This window comes from Epinephelus fuscoguttatus, linkage group LG6, assembly GCF_011397635.1.
Source record: "Epinephelus fuscoguttatus linkage group LG6, E.fuscoguttatus.final_Chr_v1".
Classification (NCBI taxonomy): Eukaryota; Metazoa; Chordata; class Actinopteri; order Perciformes; family Serranidae; genus Epinephelus; species Epinephelus fuscoguttatus.
This window is the reverse complement of record NC_064757.1, coordinates 44,739,472-44,757,160: the sequence shown is the minus strand read 5'-3', so window position 1 is coordinate 44,757,160 and position 17,689 is coordinate 44,739,472. Positions and strand designations below refer to the sequence as shown.

Genomic DNA, 17,689 nt, shown 5'->3' with positions numbered 1-17,689 from the left:
GAATCACTGTAAATGCCTCTGTCATTGAGTTACAGAGGATTCAACACACTGAAATAAAAGTTGTTTGTCTTTCTTTGGCTGAGTATTTTCCTGATGCTCGTGCAGCAGATGACTGAGGTATTAACTGGAAAACACAATGAGACCACATCAAGAAGCCTCACATGGTCCACATCCACAGTAGATAACAATATCACAGGAAATAAACATTTAACAAATGTTTCTGAGGATTTGTCCAGGTGCTGAACACCAAATGTGTGATTGTGGGTCTGTTTAGGAGCTTATTGGATATAAAACACTTGTAGAAAACCTGAATTGATTCCAAGGACTGTTCTTTTCCCTCAAGATAGCAGAGCAGACATTTGTTTACCATTTCTGTACATGTATAACAGCCTGTGGGGCCCGGCGGAGTTCACATCTGCTGTGGACTTTTGGAGAGTCATTGACTACAAGATCCATAAACCTCGGCGACATACCGTCCTTAAAGGGGAACTAATGTTTTTTCAACCTGGGCCCTATCTGACAACATAACGGAAAGGAGAAATGAACATGTGTGTTTACCTTTAGCTGGATTCAGACATGTTCCTCTGCCTGTTGCTGCTCCCTCTCTCTCCTCGTCCGCTCTTCAGTTTCAATGAGCTCTGCGTCCGTGTGCGTCCGTGTACTCCGTGTTCAAATAAATACAGGCACTAATCAAATTCAAATGGCTCATCCAGATCCAGTTGGTCAAAATCGGGTAAAAATTCGGACATGTTTGTTGTGGCAAGTCAAAACACTCACTCAGAGAGTGAAAGTCTGCCTCTGAAATCTCACGTCTCACAAGATTCTCCTTCTTCTTTGGTGTTCTACAGCAGTTGGTCTCGCGAGATTTGAGTTGTTGCAGGAAGTGACGGCTGGAGTGACCTTACAGTTGGTCAAAATCAGGTAAAAATTCAGCCATGACTACTCCAAACACAGTAACTCCTCACGTTTGTAAGGTCACTCCAGCGGTAACTTCCTGCAGACCAACTGCCATAAAACACCAAAGAAAAAGAAGATTTCATTTCGGAACATGTCTGAATCCAGCTAAAGGTAAACACACACGTTCATTTCTCCTTTCCGTTATGTTGTCAGATAATTATACTAACAGTCCGAGCCTATCTGTGTGAAAAAAATGCACTTTTAGTGGACGTATTTTGACGTTGTTTGACGCTGTCTGAGTGCCCTATTATTTAATATAGCGCACGCTCACGGGCTGCAGGCAGGTCAGCCCTAGCTTCATACTGGAGAAATGTCACATATTGAACATCCTATCACTCATTTAGACAAAAGTAGATCAGAAAATAGGGCCCAGGTTGAAAAAAACATTAGTTCCCCATTAAGCTCAGGCCCTGGTTGGCTGTCGATGTCATAGCGACAGCACGAGAAGCTCCTTTTGGCTCAAGTGAGGTGTCAATGGGAAGGCCAGGAGCTTGCCTCCATTTTAGGTCCTGTGCAGTCAGTTTGTTCACATGCAGGACAGAGTCATTCTGTGGAGAACATTTAAATCAATGAAACGGCAGTTGGTGGATATCTATAGATGTAATAATTTGGACTTGCTGGATTTAGATCTTTCTCTTGTTTTGTTGAGTTCATCAATAAAGACAAATCTAAAAATCATGTAAAGTCAGAACTGAACAAAGTAAAAGATACGAGCTCATTCAAACACAGACAGCCACATGTGTTTTGTACCAACATGCAAATATTTCAGCGGCTGAATCCATGTTGTAATCTGAGTCTTCCACGTTTCACACAATTCTGCTGAATTCCCTCTGCTGCTGCTGCTGTGTCGATTGCATTTTGTTCCTCTGCGTCTATTTATAACCTCTGATTTTCATCATTGCCACAAGCAACGTCTGTGGACGTCCAAGTCTAGTTGATATCACGTCTGTGGACATGATATCAACTAGTCTTGGACGTCCACAGACGTTGCTTGCTCAGTGGGAAACGGAACATCTGTTAAAAAAAAAGCTGAGAGCAGAAAGTGAGCTGACAGATGTGAAAACCAACAGGTGTGTAACAGTCACACACCTTTGCCACAGTGTGCCTGGTCAGTGTTTTGTTATTTTGTGTATCAATGCTATAAAAGTTGTTTAAACGTACAGTAAATGTTTCCCCACAGATACCAACGTGTTCAGGCTGAGAATTGAACATGATGTCAGCACTTTTTCTGGGGTTTCACTCCATCATGTGGACACAGTGTTGTGACACTGAGAGGTCCAGAGGTCAGTGAATGCCCCTCTGCGTGTCAGCAGGATGACTTTATGAAGTAACATGGGGCTTTAAGCAGTAGCATCACTTCCTCCACATGACTGCTACGCTCCACCACACTGTATGTGGAAAAGGTCAGAGGGGCAAAAATTCCTGTTGACCTGGCAAAGACATGTATGTGACTGCAATATGAACATTTACGTTTTAGCTTCGTTGGTATGTGTCAACAAGTGCTGTGAATCCTACTGACTGGTGATCCTCTGATTTCCTCTGGCACCATCATGAGGTTCACAACTGTCTGATGGATTGTGATGGAAACTCAGGTTTACTTCCTTGGATATTTCGTATCATAGCAACCGAAGCGTTTGAGCTGAAATTGGTGGCACCGCCAAGGCACCCTCTAATGCTCCCAGCTGGGCATTTTTAAGCTGGAAAAAAATGTTTTAGAGAGTCTGACTTTTTTTGTTGTTGCTGTTAAATAAACAACAGTACAAAATTCTGACAAAAGTTTTAATTTCAAAATAAATAGTGTGACAGTAAAAATATAAAATAAAAAAAGCTGCTCAGTTATAAATGTAGGCTATACATTTACTGCACGTGTATCCTTGTGTGTCCTGGATATCTGGATCAATCTGTGGGTGAGGGAGGCTCTCTAGAGCTGAACTGCTGGTCAGTTATTTTCCAGAAACTTAACACTGGTGTTATGACACTCTGTGTGTGTGTGTGTGTGTGTGTGTGTGATCTTTGTATTAGTGTACACAGTTCAGAGGGCTGTTGCGTCATGAGGGGGACCCTGTCCATGCCAGTTGAATGTGAGGAACTGCAGGGGGAAGTGATGTCATGTGGGATGATGAAACTGGTATGAGGGTGAGGGATGAGAGACAATAGAGAAACAGCTCCCTCTGCTGGGGGACTCAATCTGTCGATGGGGAAATAAAAGCAGAGCAAAGAAGTCCAGTTTTGTCTTTCATCATCTGGTGTACAACAGAAAGAGATGGAGGGAAGTTTAAAAGATACGATTCAATCATAAAAGGAGAGAGAGCAATCTGCTGTGGCTCTGGAGACAGAGTGGGTCAGCCACTAACATGAACATCAGCAGCTTGACCCTGGTCTCTCCAGTCAGCATGATGAAGTTTCCATAGGCAAGACAATGAACCCCAAATTGCTCCTGAGTGTGTGTGAATGTTTCCCTGCATATTGTATGGTGTGTAAAAAAAAAGCTTTGAGTAGTCAGACCACTAGCAAGGCACGGTTCATATCCATCATAAGTTCATTAACCTGATCTCTCCTCAGAGGACGAACACAGTGATCACATTAAACACCTGATATGAAACGTAGACACTTCACTGGACTCAGCTGAGGGACGAGGGTTATGCAGAGGAAGAGTTTGAGTTTCTGCAGCTTTGAAACTTTGTTTTACTGTGAAACTCTGCTGCCCCCTGCTGTCTAACACACACACACACACACACACACACACACACACACACACACACACACACACACAGCTGTGGGTTGTGGCTAACAACGATACAGAGTTATTTTAAATGTTATATTGTCACATTATGTCTCTTTCAAAAAACATCTTTTCAAATATTAGGTATATAATAATAATAATAATTATACATTTTATTTTTAGAACACTTTTCAAAGTACTCAGAGACACATTAAAGAAGTTAAAACTGAAAGAGGAAACACACAAAACATATAAAACACAGTATTTTAAGTGCATTACTCTGTGCACAGTATAATATCTAACTGATTCATTTGTAAAGTACATTTCTTCTCTTTTTTTACACTTTCTGTTCATCTGTATGTTGTGTGTTGTATGTAAAATATTTATGTAATTTGTTATTGTTTTTCTTTTAAAAAAGATCCAGTCTTAAGGGTTACAACACAAGATTAAAGCTGTGCCTTAATACCTATAGATGGAAAATCAAAGATAGTAAATTGTAGAGATTTACAACCCTTAATAATCCTTAATATATCACAGTCTAAATAATGACTGACTGACATTCATGTCAGAGGTTCAGTTAAGGCACAGGCATCGTCCTTGAGGGCTTTCTACCAGAAGTTAGCATCAGAAAAGAAGTAGTTTGAGTTAAAATGAATAGATTTCTTGGATAAAGCCTCCCAGGAAAACTTCTCCCATGTGCTGGTTGTGTCAAAAAGGGTTGAGTTATTTAAGCCGACAGGAATAAATATCACAAACACTGAGGCTGTAAATTAAACTTTTATTTTCTATGATTAATTTAGGCTGTAATAAATTAGAGGGCAGGACCAGAAAAGCTTCTCACTTCTCACCCTTTTGAACATGAACAATATTATTTGAGTTGCTCACCTGTTGCTGAGGATCCTGTTTGTTTCTGTTTTTATTTCTTATATGTTTTATTTTGTGTTTGCATCAGTGACGGGCCCTCATGCACGCTATCGTGCACATGTCGTCTCGTCACATGAACATATTACCCAGCAATCATCACTGCATATCTGTATATAACAGAAAATACCAAATTAAAAACACAACATAAAGTATTTTTAGAATATTTGACTTACAGTAATATAATAAGCAGAATCATTTTGTTGTAGATGCTAATGGGAATTTTACAAACAGAAAAACTAAACATCAACATTTGGCTTTTTTTTAAGGGAATATAGAGCTGATGTTTTTAATTTAATGAGAGTTCTTTGATCACAGGCAGTTACTCTAAAGGGCCCACTCTGTCTATGGGCCCCAGTGCAACCACACCGCCTGCACTGTCTGTATTTATGCCTCTGGTTTGTTTTATCTTACATGTTCAATAAGTTGACCAAAAATAAATGAATAAATATACACGGAAAAATCATGAACACCCTCTCATCTATTTGGTGTAATTTAATATTTTAAAGTCATTTGTTGATGAAGGTTTTGACTGACGGGATGTTTCAGGGGTTTAGCCTCAGCTTTTTAAACGCAGTGATCTCTGCTGTGTGTGCACATGTTTCACAGTGAGACACAAACACCTGAAACACTCAGACAGCTGCAGCACAGACTCTGCACAGGGCACAGCTCAGGGAACTGCAGGAAGCGGAGGCAAGGGCCCTCCTGCCCTCCGTAGGTCCCTTCGTAGGGCCCTACTGCGGATTTCCTACAAGTTCTCAGATGTCAGACACTCAGGGGGCTCATGTTGCCTTCCTCCTCCTCCTCCTCCTCCTCCTCGGAAACGGGATGTGATGTAAATACACAGAAAGTTTTTTTCGTCCCCGTCTCTGTGGAGTGTGCAGCTCCTCCTCTTCTTCTTCTTCTTCTTCTTCTTCTCCTTCTTCTTGTTCCAACACTTTGTTGAAGGAAAACTCTCCGAAGAGGACCTCAGAGGCGGACCGTGACGCGTCGGACGGATTCGGTCACCGTTACTTTGCTCCACCATGATCCTGTAAACTCCACCGACAGTGAACCCACCGACCCGCCGGACTGCGCTCCGACACAGACGGATCAAACCGGAGAGAAGCTCGCTGCTGGTGTGGATCCGGAGGGAACCCGCGGACAGGTAATCAGCTGACAGCTTTACTGAGTGTGAGAGTGCGATCCGGATCAGGCTGCTGGGACCTGGGACCACAGGTCTGGGATCAGTCCTGCTGCTGCTGCTGCTGCTGCTGAGGCCTAATGTCACATCTCACATCTGGCTTCTAAACGAAGGACTCTCAGTCCACAGATGCGACTGAGCGCACTGACAAACATTTAATGCAGCATCACATCTGCAGACACGTCACAGACCTGCACGGTAAAGCTGTAATCCTGTTATATAAGCACTGCAGGACAGTGAGAGGGTGCATGTGGGTCACTGTCGGGATATTACAGTGCCACTGTAGAGGATATTATGGGATACACTCACCATAGAAACACAGATGATAAAGTTCTTGTCTTTATAAAACAGATGAAAAAGTTTACAGTGTCGCCCCGGTGATAAGATACAAACCATCTGTCATAAACTCACTGCAGAGAGTCACAGATGCACTGTAAGAATATTTTTATGGCTGTAAGATCATAGTGGTAAATAACTAAATATTAATTATAATATGAGACACTTATAGAACTGATAAAGTAAAATATGATGCAGATCAGGTGCTTTAAAGCCACAACAGGAACACACTGGTATTTACTAATGTGAGTATATTGCATGGTGCCATTAAAGAAGATATAAATACACTGAATCATGATGGAGTAACTCTGGAATATCCACAGGTCAGGGCACAGCTGCGGTTACCAGACGGTTAATCAGTTGATTAGCAGAATATTAAAAGTCCAGTGTGTCAGGGAATTTTATTAGTAGTATTTTATTTGATCATATATGCGCACGTACAATCAGACACCCAAAGAACCACAGGCTAATAGATCGAAAAAAATGTAGTGGCTTGTAGCGTTGACAATTGCAGATTGTAACCAGCTGAAACTTCTCCTGGTTAGAATTCCTTCAGAGTTCATTGTTCAGGAGCTGAATTATCTCTCTTCCTCTCTAAAACAAACAGATCAGCTGATTTAAACTGAATTAATTGGTTTCATGTCATTTTGCTGACGCTGTTTGGCATGTCAGTCATGGGCCGGTAGCCTATAGCACCTGCTAATGTATGCTCACCTTCTTTTCTGATCCAGACGTTCAGGAGGTTAGAGGCAGAATAACTGGAGGCCGTTTTAAATCAGTGAAAACATTGAGTAAAGCAGTTTCCTGGTGTAAAAAATAGTGTTTTTGCAACCCTCTTGTCTTGGAGGGCCGTCCAACACAAAAACATGAATGTCTATCTAGAGTCAGCGTTTGGTTTGTCCTTTCTGGGCTACTGTAGAAACATGGCGGTGCAACATGGCGATCTCTGTAGACGAGGACCTGCTCCCTGTGGAGATATAAACAGCTCATTCTAAAGTAACAGAAACACAACGATTCTTATTTTCAGGTGATTAAACACTAAAGAAAACAGACTTATATTATATTCCATTTCTGACAGTATCACCTTAATTCCTACACACTGGAGCTTTAAATATTTTTTTTTCATGCTAAAAAAAAAGCCAAATATTTGATGCGTCCACGTTCTAACATCTGTGAATCTGCTGGTTTTTATCGTAAATAAAATATTTTAGGGAGGCCTGGACTGTTGGTCGGGCAGAACAGGACATTCAGCGGACAACAGAACGTCACCACCAGCGTCAGGAAATGTTCTGATTACATAATAAATCAAGTAACTAATCAATAGATTGCCTGTGGATATTCTCATTTATCCAGGTCATCGTTATCTCAAGGCAGTTGAATCGAACACAAGTGGACTTTGTTTTGTCTTAGAAGACGTTTCACCTCTTATCCAAGAGGCTTCATCAGTGTCTGACTAGGCTGGAACTAGTCTGACAAACTGGTGTGGAAGCACCCAGGTATTTAACCTCTGAGGAGGGCTTCACAAGGCCAATGATGTCACTGGTTTGTTATTGCTCCAATGGTGTGTCAACAACGGTCGTTGAAACTCCTGCTGCAACGGTGGTCGTTGGAGTCATAGAGTGTACATACACCACACACCCAGAAGAGCAGCCTGGTGTACGCTGTCCAATGCAGCGAGGAATGCCCAGACTTGTACACTGGTGAAACAAAACAACCACTAAACAAACGCATGGCCCAACACAGAAGGGAGACTAGTTCCAGCCTAGTCAGACAAGCGTGAACTGATGAAGCCTCTTGGATAAGAGGTGAAACGTCTTCTAAGACAAAACTAAGTCCAGTTGCCTTTGATTCAATTGCCTTGAGATAATCGATAGATTATATTATGATGAAACTAATCTAGCTGCAGCCCTCGAACACACAAACATATATAAAGCACAATATTGTCGATACAACAAACTGTGAATAAAACCAGGACCAGACCGTCCCGCTATATTAAATACATATCATACCACATGGCACCCAGTAATACACTGTACATATTAACAGTCAGTGTCAGTGATTAATTATTTAGTCTATTTAGTCAAATGTAAAGTTGATGGTTTTTATATTTTTACAGTTTTCCAGTCAACTCAGAGCACTTTGATCCCGAGGACAAACTGGGACACATTGTTCTGGTGCTGTTTGTAGGCGTAGAGGAAGAAAGAAGTGCGTTATGACATAATATGTTGCACAATATATACAGAAAGAAGAGATATGTTGTAGAAGAAATATGTACAGATATGTAAATTGTGTATTAAACATAAATGCAAGAAGAGTAATAATAATAATAATCTGTGCAGTAATTTTGCATATGACCTTAATGACCTCTCAAATGTCCACGATTAATTTCTCCTAAGGGAGCCAATGAAGTCTAATCTAATCTAATCTAATCTAGTCTAATATTCCTTATGTATCAATAAAGTTTCCTCTTTAGTTTTATTACTACATGATACGTCAGTTTATATTAAAGATGATTTTGTAGTTCAGAGACAGTTTGCAGTGTCAGATAGTGACAGGGTCAGGGTCAAGTTTTCTTCTTACTCCATGTTGTAACGTGTGTTTCTTCACCCTGATCAGGTTGGTTTTATCTGCCAGTTTATTGTCAACATCAGCACCGTTGCTATGGTTACCCACGGTTTGATTCATGTAGAGCTGCAGTTTAAGTTTAGGGCTGAGGTGTTGGGTTAGTTAAAACAAACAGTCTGCAGTGTCATCATGTGTGTCTCTGTGTGCGTGTGTGTGTGTGTGTGTGTTGCCGACCTGTCGACCTCCTGTCAGGTGTGCTCAGGCTCATGTTTGGGTTATTTTCATGCTCACAGTCGGTCAGCTCAGGTTACAGGGACAGACGACGGTGAGAGTTTGAATCCTTCAAACACAAACACTGAGTAAATCCCTGTGTCTGTGTCTCGTCTCTGTGAGTGTGATCATTCTGCAGAGGGACTGTCAGGACAGACAGAAGTGAACAGACTCATTTATAAAAGCTAAAGTGAAACTGTGTGTGTGTGTGTGCGCGCGCGCGTGTGTGTGTGTGTGTGTGTGTGTGTTGAATACTCTCAGTGAATAAAATCCCCTCATTTGTCACACTTCTGTTAAAACCAGTGCTGAAATTTGAAATCCCAGTCCCCACTCAAGGTCAGGGTCGCTGGCTGTTTCCAGAGCTTTCACCACATGGTCTTCATCAGCAGATGGAGTTTACTCCGTTGTCATGGCGACAGATATGTTGACTTTAAAGCTCAATAGCTGCCATGACTTCTCGCTCATGTTGGCTTAAAGGTTAAGCACCAGAGTTCACTTTAGACTTTGGATATTTATTACCGACTAAGTCAGGGTTTCCCACACGTTCATTTAATCAAGGCAGCCCGCCACATTTTGATTTTCTATTTTTGGACCTGGACGGTTCATTCGGAGCGCTGTTGGAATATATACCATTTGGTTATTCAGTGCACCACACTCAGCATGTTTCCATGCACAGTGAAGCTTAGAGCTCGACTAGGCCATCTAACTGGCCTACTGTCCTTGTCCCAGTATACAAGCACGGGAGGGGAATCCATTTATTGAGCCAAGTATGTGCGACTCCTCTACGATAGGTGGAGATATGCCCCCTTTCAGCTTGTTAGTATTGGACCTTTTTCCTGTTGACCTATTACGTCACAGACCAAACAATGGACAAACAAGTTAGCTACGGTTAGCTAGCAGCTAACTGCTATCATGGTGGACAACTTTGGCTCCCACTGTGGAAAATGTGGAGCATGCTCAGAGCGCCTCGGAAAGTTTGGGTTTGATTGATGGATTTTAAAAGTCCGGTTTTAGTCTGACTGACACAGTAGGCCTAAATCCATTTTCTCCTAATGTCATGTAAATGAACAGACTCTTGCAGTGCAGAGCGTAGGCCTACTTTGGGCAGAAACAGAGAAGCACAACGTCAGGCGCAGCCTACTGACTGATCAGTTATCCAGCCTGCGACTCAAAGCAGTTACCGCCACACATAGAATCTCATTCTGTGGGAAATAGGCCACTGTTAGTAATAATGCTAAAATTATATTAACCAGTTATTCAATAGAAATTGATGAATCATGTACATCACTTCTCAACCCCAAAGTCACTGGTTTCAGATTTTGCTGCTGTGCTCTTACAGAGTCAGAGCTTCAACAGTGTGAGATTGTCCGGTACGATAACTCATCTCCGAAAATATCGTGTGATCACAGTAGAAAATTATTATTATTATAATTATCATCAACTATAATGAACTTTAAAGGAGTGCAAACAAACTTTTTGGTTGAACAAATGTGTTATGATATCTGAAACTAAAAACTATTTGTGTTGATCGAAGCACAAAAAGTCCGACAGGCAGTTGAAGAAGAGAGGAGTGTTTGCACTTTTTTTTTTTTTTTTTTTTAAAAAAAAAGACCATAGATAACAAATATAAATGGTGTGATAACTGTCAATTTTAATACCAAGACATATAGTTTCAAAAGTGTGCAGCTGCAACCCTGATCACAGTTATCTAAATGTCTAACGATGCTCATTAAATGTGAATAAAAAAAATGACACAAGTAAAATCTGAGAAAAAACAGTGCAGAAGTTAAACTGTAGACATGAAATATAACATTTACAAAATATAAAATAAGTTGTGGGATAAGAATAAAATATAACATTTATAAAAGATTGAATAACACGTGTTAGTGGCGTACAGGTGCACAGTAATCACCATATGAATAAACTGAGTGTGATCAGGGAGACTCAACTTTCTTTGCACGGGTGCTGCATTTGCAGAATGACAGGACGCTAGTTAATAAATTTACATTAATAATATATAATAAATGTATATATGATAGTATATATAATTTATAATTAAGGATCAGCTGTGTTCAATCTTTTGACGTTTACTGTCTTAACTCACGTTTTTAATGAAGAGGCTCTATTGTGAAGCTCTTTAAATGCACTGTGGCCTTATTTACATTCAGATATCTACTTTTTATATATTACATTTATAATATTTATTTTATTTGATTATCAGTTTATTTTAACTTTGATTTAGAAACTGATCTGCGGCCCACCCTGCACCCTGTAGCCGTGAGCCTGGCTTGAGTGCACTGTGATTATTTGGGAAAATAAAAGACATTGAACTTGAGTGTTTTTGCTCCAAATCAAATAAAATCTGAGTTGTGATAATAATCAAAGTCAGTGTGGACCGATGGTATCAGCCCCCTGCAGGGATCCTTCACAGCGCCGTGTGTGATTGATCATGTCTCGTACAGAGTGAGCGCAGCCCGAAGCTTCACAGTCTCAGAGTGATTTCACAACAGCAGCTCAGTGTTTGGCTCCGACTGTGAGAGCCGACAGCTCAGCTCACTGAACAAACCAACAACACAACAATAGAGACGTCTTCTCTCTTTCTCACTGCTGCCACTTTTCTTTTCATCACTCCGTCTGCAGGTCGTTTGGGTTTCAGGGTGTATCCACCAACAGAGCAGCGTGTTCCCAGTGGAAGTGTAGGAGTGTATTTATCCTGTAACAAACAGCATGTGACCCGGTCCTGCTGCTGCTGTCAGCTTTATATTCCCACTAACTCACATGATGACTGTTGTTCAGCCTGTGTTTGTCTCTGAGCCTCAGATATCTGAGGTGAACCGCAGCAGGTTCGTCCTCTGGAGAGAAAATCTGTAATTTAAAACTCAGCTCTGCTTCACTTCCCGAACATCACCGGCACCAGCAGAGTTTATATTGCTGCAAAATCTAAAACTCATGTTTATTCTCCTCAAACTGCGTCTGTACAATAACAGCAAGAATGTCTTCAAAACTGTGGAGGGCTGTCAGAGTTCTTACAGAATGTTTAATCCACAGGGTTTTATTAGGGCTGTCAAGCAATTAATAAAAGTAATCTAATTAATTACATGCTTTGTGATTAATGAATCTTAATTAATTGCATACAGTAACTGTTGCTGTATTCAGGATTGTTTAACTCAAACGAATTTTGGCAAATGTGTTGTAGTAAAGCTGCTGGATTTAGGACACAGTTGTCCCCCTGTCCTCTACTAACCAAACTGGTGTGCAGTCCACTTTGTTAGAGAGTTAGTGAGTCGGTCACATGTAGGCTTATTCAGTTTGCATCTGAACGCCTGGTCAAGTGTGGTTTGACGAGGCTGGCTGCTAGCGTTAGCGTCAGAGGCTGTGCTAGCTCGGACCTGTTTTGCATTGAGGTGATATTTCAGGCTTGAAGTTCTCTGATGGTATGAAAATTCCTTCCTGCAGAGAGCGGTGCTCCTATCAACAGTTCCCTCTGGGCGTTTTGTAAATGTAAATGTTCCGGTGCAGGGGCGGAACGTGGTCGTCTCGTCTGCCTCCATCATGTGACAATGACACTGTGGCTTGCGTGTAACAGGGCACCATGGAGTGCGATTAATCAGTGTTGGAAATGACTACGTCATTTTGACAGCCCTAGCTTTTATACACCACAATCTAAAGTTAAAGTGCCGTATGTATTTTTAGCTTTAATACTGATGATTGTTTGTCTGGGTATGCATCGGTCATGATCCTGTAAACTCTGGCATGTTAACCTGCACGGTGAGTTTGCTGATAGACAGCAGAGGCAGAGGCCATTATCAAAACTCAATTATGATTGGCTGTCTGCTCAGTTAGTGTGCACCAGCTGATTAATGAGACTGCGACTGTTTTTTGAATGTGCATTGTTGTCTTTTGTTTGTGCCGACTTCTGGAGCAACAACGTCTTTTTGAGGACTTAAGGAATCAAGTACGGGGCTTCATATGACGCGTGGTGCAACTTTGATGTGCTGTAATTGGTCTATTAATCTTTAAAACCTCAAACACAGCAAAGTAAGAAACTAAGATCTTGTAATGTCGGTAATTAAAGTAGATTAAACTAGAGTCGACTGATGGCGAATAAATGCTTTTCTGACCGTGTCTGTGTGCACACTTTGTGCCACCTCTGCATAAGTCAGTGCCCACCTCGGCCATCACAGTGAGAAACTCTGGATGTGCCGCTGCTGTGCCCTCAGTGAACTCTGAGGACTCAAACTTAACAAGATGACGTCAGACTGAGCCTCAGTGGGAGCGAGCGCTCTTGCTCTCCAATAAAAGATAATTCATCCCATCCTGATCTCTGCGACATTAGATCCAGATCTTCTTTAAAATCTGTCCAGCTCCACCTGCAGCCAACAGACTGATGTGTGTGTGAGAGACTTCTGCCAGACATGGAACTATTTAACAGATCGTATTTTACAAGTTAACAGCAGGAAAACGTGAAAACACGACCTCCTTCCAGAGAAGTCCTTCGCTAGTTTAGATAAATGTCTCCAGAGACATTTAAGCTCATCTCATGGAGTCAAAATATAAAGTCTTTGATCCTCTTATCACACTCTGATCTGACTGATGATGCTCTCATCATGCCTTTTTATATAAACACCACTTAAGCCACAAACTCAAACACTTACAGGAAACAATCAAAATGGCCTCTGGAGACGTGTGTGTGTGTGTGTGTGTGTGTGTGTGTGTGTGTGTGTTTGTGTGTGTGCAGATAGTAGCTGTGGTTCGAGTGGAAGCAGCAGATTACAGATGAGTGTAAATGAGCGAGTGTGTGTCGAGTTTCCATCTGCGGAGCTGCAGCCAGCAGCTCATTAAACCATTAAGAAACCACACGGAGGATCTGTTAGAGGCACGTGAGGCAGAGAGGGAACACTGAACATGGCTGCCTCTGCTGCTGCTGCTGCTGCTGCTGAGGGGAGCTGAGGGAAGTGTGTTTTTATCAGGGAGAACTGTATTTAAATCAGGCGTAATGAGGAGCTAAACATCAAACTGAATCAGGAAAACCTTCCTGGGTTTGATGGCAGCAGAGACGTCAGGCTGAAGGTCACTCACCTGTGCTGAAAGTCTACTGTACGATCATATGGAAACATCTGCGCTGCCATATTAAGTTTTATTTTTGATCAGGCAGCTGAAAGTGGTGTTTGGTTTTGTTGTAATTCAGATTAAATTCTAATTCTAGTTTCTCTTATCAATTTCTGTATTTACGCTGCTGTAATCATAAATGAGGAGGCACATGTGATCATATTGTCTAGTACACAGTGCATGATGTCTGTGTCTCACATGTTTTTTCCCCTGAGTCGGACGTCCCCGGATCAGCTGGCTCCGATGGCGCTCTGTGACTTCCAGTCAGAAACGCTGCAGAAAGTGCTTCAGCGTGTCGCATTAAATTGTTTGCATGCAGCGGTCACAATTATCTGAATCACTGCGATTATCTTTGTGAAGCTTTACCGCACTTCTGCACATCCTGTAAACATTCAACAAACATCGCTGTCAGGGATCTGTCAGCAGAATTGAAAAGTACGTTTGTCAGTTTGCTGAGTGGATTTAGCTCCTTGGTTAGAAAGAGGGTCGTGGATTTGGATCCACCATCTTCCTCCTGTGTTCCTCCTGTGTTGTTTGTTACGTGACCCCACTGTTGTTTTGTCGCATAAAATGTTGTGCTGAGATTCTACAAGTCGAGTTGTTTTCTCCCTCTCTGGTTTTATTTTTTGGCAGTCAGTGTGCTGTGCATTTTCCTTCTGGGGACGTTTTTGTCCCCAGATTTTGCTTCAGAGTGAACACTCTTCACTTTCACGCTGCTCTTTGGTACAGGAAGCTGCAGACACAGAGGCAGCTGCCCAGAAGAAGAGACTCTTTGAAATAATGTTATCTTCTGCTTTCTTCTCTCAGGCCATCGTTAGCCCAGTTAGCTGTCAGAGTGAATATCCTGCTGAATCCCGTCAAAACTCTCAAACTCTCAAAATTATTTGTATTGAACAGCTAAATCTGGTTTGACTAAAAAATGTTTGCAACAGAGCCCAGTGGGAAGAGGCAATGAATTCTTTATATCTTCATACCTTTTGACATTTCACCGGAGTGTACATCAGCCTACATGACAGTATTTATCTAACAGTAAACAAATAAACCAACTGGCTTCAATGGCAGCACCCCATCAGCTCCAAGCAGCAAGTCTGCTATGTTATAAAATGTTTTTCATCTGCTGTTGCTGGCGGGCTTGTAGTCCTGTAACATTATCCCCACCACTCACAGTCACCATATATTTTAGGGCTGTAGTCAACCAAAGAAAATCTTGGTCGACTTAAGTCGCACATAATCTTCAACTAATCGATTAGTCAAGGTGGGAAAAAAAATCTGCACGTTATTTTTACTTGTGCGGTGGTGTGTCTGTGTCACTTTGCAGTTACACCTCCAAAACACTAGTCGGCAGTGGAGGACTGTGTTAAGTGCTGTAAAGTTCAAATCAAACTTTATTTATATAGTTGATTCAAAACACACATTAAACACACATTAAACATGGCTTAATAGAGACAACTTCAAACACAAGTACACAAACTGGCTTCACTATAACTCGTAGAACTGACAGACAAACACATGCTAACATTATTAGCACAAGTCTATGGCGTTTAACATTGTATTAATTAGCCTAGCATCTCGCGATCTTTTCCTCTTCTCATATAAAACCAGGGACAACAGCAACATGTAACAAAGGTAACGGTAACTAATTTGGCTCCATTACAACTCACAAGATTCACCGACAAAACAACTGTCTGATACTAAACACGTTTGATAAACAAATACAACATGCTAATGTTATTAGCGCCAGCCTATGGCATTTTACATTGTATACATTAGCCTAGCAATGAGCAGAGATTTCCTCTGCTCATATTTCAGCCAGGATAAATCACACACAAACCTTAAAATGCTATTTTAGTGGAGGCTTTACTGTCTTCACAATTTATTGTTTCTTATCTGTGAAATACTGGTGTCAGCTCACAGAGACAGACAAGAGGTCTGCGTCACCGCGACGCTGAGCGTGAGGATGGGTGAGTCCAACTTCCTGTCAACAACGAGGGTGTTTTGAAAACACCCCCATTTTCACAGGTAACTTAGCCTGTCCCCCCGCCGCAGGAAATAATGGATTAATCCTGGAAAGCTGTTGATGTAGCACTTTTCTCCTTATGAAAGTAACACGGCGATTATTGGACCAATGAGAATTTGGTCGGACGAGAGCATAGCGACCAAATGATCGACTAGTCGACCAGGAGACTACAGCCCTAATATTTTTTAAGTTCAGCTGCCTGTTCCACCAGTAGAGACTGACCTCTGGTGGCACATGCTGCGCACTACATCACATCGCCTCATTACAGCATCTCCGTATCAGTTTTATAGAAAGCGGAGCGTCTGTATTTTGATGAAAAAATCATACCGTCAGGATTTCTAAATCCCCTGGTATACTGTAATACTGTGATATCGCCCAAGCCTTAAAGAGACAGAGTGTAGTCAGAGCCTGGTGAGCTTACTGTGTGGTCAGCAATGGAGGAAATAAAACCAAGGCACAGCTTTGAGTCTCAAAACTTGTCTCAGTCTGATTGAGTCGAGTGCAGAACTCAAGTGTATATGTGTCAGTTCTGTTACAGACTGGGCATCCACTACCTCTAACCCAGTGCATGTTGGGATGAACTGTGGTTCCTGGATCAATGGATCCTGAAAACCCAGCTCAATCTGAACCATATACGCAGTGATCTCATAACCCTGAAGTGTCGTGTTAAAGGGGTAGTTTACCCAAAAACTGTATAAGCACCTGAGGAAATGAAAGCAGATCAGTGCATACAGACTTGGACATAGTCCGAACGCAGCACACAACACATTCCTTCACAGGAAATGATTTGTTTCGCAATAATTGAGGGACAAAAGTTTTGTTTTGATTGTTATGCTCCTATGAAGGGATAGAAGACACTTGAAAGTTGCTGCATAGAAAGTTATGTAGACGTTTATAACTTTTGTTTATTTGACACACCGTCAAAGTCTGTTTGCACTGATCTGCTCTCCTTAAAGTCATCCGATAGAAAACTCTTTCTGGGACCAATGAGAGCCTCAGGAAGTGAGCACTATATACAGTTTATATTGTTTTGGGTGAACTGTTCCTTTAAAGTCTACATGTGTTGGTAGAAATTTGAGGGACGTTTTTAAAGTCACAGAAGTCGTCAATCAAACAAATGTTAGTTCTGCTCAGTGATTCATAACTGGGCCTTATAGAGAATCCAGAGACAGACGAGCGCCTCGGCTCCCTCCACCCACTGCTGACAGAGTTATGATACCCTGCATACCTGTGTGTGTGTGTGTGTGTGTGTACTGAGACATGTCTTTGGGGCTCTTATTTCGAGTCAAGCAGTTCAGTCTTGAAGTGTTTGACATCAGAGTTACTGGAAAGATTTAAAGTCTTGTTCTGACGTTTAAAATCAAAAATATTTGACAGCTTTTTTTCACCCTTACATTAACACAGTGTACTTACTGTAGCTGATGCTGACCAGCTCAGTAGAACTCTGCATGAAAAGGTTTATAATCTCTCAATATCCAGGTCAAATTCTTCTCTAACACAACGTCCACATCCTCCCTGTAAACCATGAAAGTGGGCTAAATGATTCCACATTCAGGTTTTCAGGTGTGTTTGATAGCGCTCACCTTGGCTGTCAGTTCAAAGCTCTATG

The 17,689-nt window shown here is 41.6% G+C and overlaps 1 protein-coding gene across 2 annotated transcripts in view; it reads left to right on the top strand.

Moving 5' to 3' along the window:
- Window positions 1–5,070: 5,070 nt before the first annotated feature.
- Window positions 5,071–17,689, top strand: part of ddr2l (discoidin domain receptor family, member 2, like) — a 42,282-nt gene continuing 29,663 nt past the window's right edge. Inside the window, exon 1 of one of the 2 annotated variants that reach the window (XM_049579637.1) lies at window positions 5,071–5,747. The gene's annotated coding sequence lies outside the window, so the exon portion shown is untranslated. The remainder of the gene's footprint in view (window positions 5,748–17,689) is intronic. The other variant, XM_049579638.1, reaches the window with a different exon arrangement.